We start from the raw sequence: 6,000 nt of genomic DNA on the forward strand, positions 1-6,000 counted from the left end.
GAACAAAGAAAATAATTTGAATAAATAGATATAAATTTGAACAGATAGTCAAAAAAAAGTTAACAGAGAAAAAAAGTTAACAAATAAATTAAGGGGGTAAAATTAGAAACAAAATGTCATTCAAAGCCAACAAAAGGACTTCTCACCAAACTATTTCACAAAGGCTGGATCTTTTACCAATAAATAAATAAATAAATAAATAAAATCTAAAAATATCTATTGGGCCTAATGTCTTGCCCTCCTTAGATTGGATTTATCACCAATTTTCTCTAATTTCAATTGAGTTTATTTTTCTTTTTAATAATTTTACATTTTGTATTAATTAAAACTTTTAATTAAAATTGTGCCCGTGAACCGCACACGATATATTTTACAACAAAATTGTAATTTCATCACAATCACCTTCTCTTCTTTCTTCGGCAACTCGAAGTTGTCGCAGTCTCTCCGTAATGCCTATGGAACTAGTAATAGACTATGCAGGGACATGGCCCGTCTAATCCAACCAAAAATATTGTTTAAACATACGTGTTTTTTATATTCTACTTAGACTAGCCCCTATCTTTCAAATTGTTTATGTATAAAACTCTTTAGTAATTGTCCTATCATATCTATAATTATCCAATGACAATATGGTATGGTATTTTGTTACGAAATGTTATGATAATATTATACATGTTGTACTATAAATACATTTTTTTAGAGGTGCATACCATTGGAGCTCTCGAGAGTTAGGGTTTGTTTGAATGATTGTGGATTTTGAATTAAAGGATTTGAACTTAAATAGAATGAACAATAATGGAAGAAGATAAGTTGAGATAAAAAAAATATATATATATATATGTATTTTTTAGTAGGATACTTGGGTGATATTTGATAAAATTGAATATTAAACATTGAAAGTTAAAAATTAAGTATTTTTAAACTGAAAAGTTGTTTGATAAAAATTTAAATGATAAATTAAAACGAGTTGTTTGATATATACTAGATCAAATTTAAAATTTGTTATTTTCAAATTATATCTTTCAATTTTTATATTATGGTGGCGTTGGTGGTCACGAAGCTGGTTGTGGCAACGGCGATGGTGGCTATGACACCAATGGCAATGGTGATGTAGATAGAAGGATAATGGCTGTAGTAACGGTGGAAGAGTAATGTAGTGGAGATAAAAAGAGGATGGAAACGATAATGATGATGGTGGTGGTAGAATGAGGGTGATGGTTATAGCAACAGTGGTATTGGTTGTGGAGAATAAGAATTGTTATAGTTGTTGTAGTTGTGATTAGGGATGGGCATTGATAGTTGGCCTACCCAGCTGAGCCTTAACTTTTAGAGTTGGGAAGGTTATTTTAGCCCATGAGCCTGGGCTAGGCTAACATTTTCAATTTGATATATTAATAGGATGGGCTTGAGATTTATAGTTTCTACTTGACCCGACTCAGCCCATTATTAAATTAATTAATTATAATACATTAAATTTTTTTTTTCCTTGTTAGGATCTAGATTTTATCTTTATTGGTTATATTGAAACTCATATTTACGATGATGTGTAATTGAATTTATTTACGAAATCTTTTAAGTTATACATAAAATTATAATGATATCAATATATTTATTTAAGAAATATAATATGTGATTGAATTTAATTATGAAATATTTTTTTTAAAAAAAATTAATATCTAGCCCGATAGGTGGACTTGGGATTTATAATTTTTTTTTTGTGCCAAGGTTGGGCAGATATAGATGCCCGATGATAGGCCAGGCTGGGCTTGGGCAGACATAAAGTCCCTTATTATGTAGTGTTGGCCCGAACCCAGCCTGGCCTGGCTCAGCTCGGCTTGACGTATGACCACCCCTAGTTGTGGTAGAAAGTTGGAGGTAGTGGCTATCACACCCCAAATTTACTAGATCCGAACCCATGAGAAAGGACATGGAAATACAACGAGGAAGAAGGGATCAAAATAATTAGAGAACTTGAACATAAATGGTATATTGAATGAGTGATATTACCATAAAGGAAAAAACCATATATTCGCTCTCCGATATGTACATGGCATTCAATACATGAGATTACAAGATTTACATGCATCCTATATGAATATGCTATATGACATGAATATACAACATGAGATCTCATTAAGTTAAAATGAAATTATACAATAAAATTGCTCCATGGGCTTACATCATAAAAGATTGTGTAATCATTTTCAACACATGGTTCTCAGCCAACAAAATAAAGCCAATGGCCACATAAGATAACAAAGAGCTCTCTTTGCTCATCAACAACACAATCATGTCTAAGGAGATGACACACCATCTAATCCTGAAAAGAGTTACACAATAAGTGATGAATGAAAACGTCCAATAGAAAAATTCTTAAAGTTAAGAAATATGCATTTGCCAACGAATATGATCATGAATGCAGATATCATACATAAATATAAGTTTTGGAAAACGCCAATATCTCATTTTCAGTGCTCAAAACTGAAACACAAGAATGATTTATCAATAATCCAATTCTTAGCAAAATCATCCCAAAATAAGTATCCGTCAATTATAAGAACCACCCAAAATCACCCCGACTTGAATGGTTGTTGGCCAAAAGAAAATTGGTACCTACTCCGTGCAGATTTTTTATATTTTGCCAAGGATCTCAAGCCAACTTAATCACATTTCAAAATATAGACTACCCAGATTCACCAATTTAAAACCCTTTCAAAAAATATCTCAATTCCCAAACAATTGATATCCAAATTCTTAATTTATGCAAATCGTTTTTCATCCCCAAATGGTACATCAAAGATGTTCCCATGCGCATTTAAAAATTAAGTTTCAATTTCTCTGATTTGACAGATTTCTTCAATATTGTAATTCTCCATCAATTGCCAACAATTTCAAATCTCTACATATGCCTATACCATGAAAATGGAGATATAACTTTCAATTTCAAGAGATGAGATCAATATTCAAACACATGCATAATTTCTTACATTTACAAATTAGGGTTTTGAAAGTTTTGGGACTTTCTCAAATTAAAACGTGTAATCAAAACATAACCATAAGATGCATTTGGTAAGAAAATATCAAAAAGTAATCAAAATTTAACCAAACGCTAGTTTTGTAAGACTTGTACCAAAATCTCTACATTTTTCTCAAGATTTTTGTATTGAAATTAACGCATATACATCTAACATTTCATATTTAATCAAAGCAGGAAAATCCCTACCTCAAAGCAAGAAGAAGAGAAACTCAAAACATTGAAAGTAGACGAAATGGAAATCAGCTCTGATAGATATGAATCTATCGTCGAGCTCTACCATGTTGAAACCCTAGTTGAAGATCAACTCTTACTCTAGTTAGGGTAAATCTAAGCTTTTATTGTGTAAAAATGGTAAAGATAGAAGGGGAAGAGAGAGAGACAGAGAGAGAGAGAGAGAGAGAGAGAGAGAAAGAGATTTGAGACAAAATGCATTTTATGAAAAACTAGCATCGAAGAGAACGATTGCACTAAAGAGGGATCAATCGCACAGTGATTGCTAGCTATTGGATGAAAATACTAATCTGAAGCGATTGATTGGCGATTAATCATTTAGTGATCACTTCGAAGCGATTGATAGGTGATCGATTGCTTAACAATTACCAGCCACTAGACGTGGCACAAAATCAAATTTTAGCCCAAAAAATCGTAATTTACTTCCAAACTCATAATAACAAACCTCAAATTCACTTTCTCAAATCACGGAACAACATTCCCACAATACACGACAACAACAAAAATAAAACAATTTGAATTTTGAGGTAACAGAACTGCATCCAACATCAAACGAATATTGGAAAGTGGGTCGGGTTTAGCCTTGAAGTGTTACGGTGGCGGTAGCGATTGTGGTGGTAGCAGGGCTGTTAAATATCTACTAGGACCAATGAACCCGACTAACCTGACCCATGCCAACACTAAATGGATGGTTTCGAACATGTAGTTGGTCGAAAGTGGGTAATTTAGAGTACTTTTTTCGAATTTTCAGTCGAATTACAGGTTTGGTATAAAGAAACCTGCAGAACCCGATCCGACCAATCCATGTATTTAAGGTAATATCCCCACATGTCATATTATAATTGATGCTTCCAAATTACATTTATCACAAACCTAGGGTACTTTTACCAATTTTGACTTCTCTCCATCGAAAGAGTTTCCTTCCCTCTCTTTTTATGCACAATAATAATTTCTGACACTCTCTCACATAACATTCACTCAACATTGATTCCACTCCCTCTTTATCTAATACATTAAGAACAATGTTATATGCACCAATTAGTGTATCAATTGATGATGTGGCATAATTTAAGAGGTTTTTGGTATTTGTAATGTGATTAATGAGTGGGTCAATAACAATGTTATAACTAGTGTTGGTATACTAGTTAGTACACTAATTGATGCATGTAGCACCACTGATACATTAATTGTTCTGCCTCTCCATTTCAACTATTTTGACCAAAGACTCTCTTCCACCGATTCATATCTCTATCTCTATTCCACTATTTCCTCTCTCTCCCCATTGACAGTGAATTAAAGTTTGTCCCTTTAGACACCACATTTTTTACTGTCCTCAAGACTTGGACGTCATCGTTTGAACACTCGATGATCATCCATGCTCATGTTCGTTTTGAGTTCTCGAAGGTCTCGACTGCGCGCCTTGCCTTAGGATCTCTTAACTTGTCTGTTTTGTGTTTGGTTGTGGACCAAGGACTTGTGGTTTTGCTTCTGAGGGAAGAGGGTGGCTTGTTGGCCATCCCTGCAACCCATTGGCTAAGGCTTTGTGCCATCGGCCATGTTTCCCTGCCATCGGCCATAAGTGTTGGCCGATCGGCACTCTTTTTGGTCAATCGACCATATGTTTGAGCCGAGACCTTTCCATCTGCTTTTTGCAGATATTTTCTGCCAGCTGTGACAGCTGGTGGGCACAATTCTTATCCTCCATACATGTGTATAGAGGGATTGCTTTCAAGACTCAAGCTTGTTGAACAAGCTTGAGAATTGAAATTCTATAAGAAGGAAGCCTCCCCTCCCTTTCCAGAGGTTCTGAAATCTTGAGATACAAGTTCTATATCTCTCTCTATATATATATTTTACCTCTCCCTCTTGTTTAGCCTTTGTTTGTGCCCAAAAGTGTAATATCTTCACACTATTGCACACAAACACCTACTAGAACACCATCCTTTGGTTGTTGAGGTCCTTAGTAGTTGGTTTTAGAGTTATTGGACTAGTTTAAGCTCAAAAAAAGCTGCTGGAGTTGTGTTCTTGAAGGTGTTCTTCAAGGGTGAGTAAACTACCTTTTAATCCCCCATTTTGGCTTAAGCTTTTAGACCTACTTGCATATTATTTTAAGCTTAACTTTCTACTACAAAAAGTTTTGATTTTGTATGCTTAAGATAATTGTTTAAGGTCACTTTTGCATTGGGGGTTGTCTACCCCTCTTAGGCCTTGTTTGGCCTTGTTTTGTGCCTTTCTTTTTGAGCTTTGGAACCATCTTGTTTTGACCTTCTCACCACTGAAATCCAGAGGATTTTCAGTGATGGAAAGGTGGTTTTGGGGTCTTGAATAGGAGAGGGACACCCCCCTCTCCTTGTGTCTCATTTGCTAGTATAAATGGCTCATATTGGTAGCATGTTTGCTTAGCATGTTTTGGCTTCATTTCAGCAAGTATTTGATGTTATTTTTCCATGCTATAACTCTGTTTTAAGTTGGTTTGATAGCCTTTTACATGCATCATGCACTTGTAGTGTAATCCTCTCTATTGCCTTAACATACACCTTGCATTTGGGTCATCATTCTTGCTTATTTTGGCTCAACTCAACGAAGCTTTTAGTCATGTTTTACCATGTTCTAGCTTTGATTTGTATTGTCTTGGTCATGCATGTACTGTTTTGTATAGCCTTGGTTCAATCTAGTTTGTTGGCTTTGAGTGTCCAAGTCATTAGCATGCATTGCTTAGACCATTTTCATGA

Source organism: Camellia sinensis, chromosome 4, assembly GCF_055761805.1.
Source record: "Camellia sinensis isolate YWXY chromosome 4, ASM5576180v1, whole genome shotgun sequence".
In the NCBI taxonomy this organism is placed as follows: Eukaryota; Viridiplantae; Streptophyta; class Magnoliopsida; order Ericales; family Theaceae; genus Camellia; species Camellia sinensis.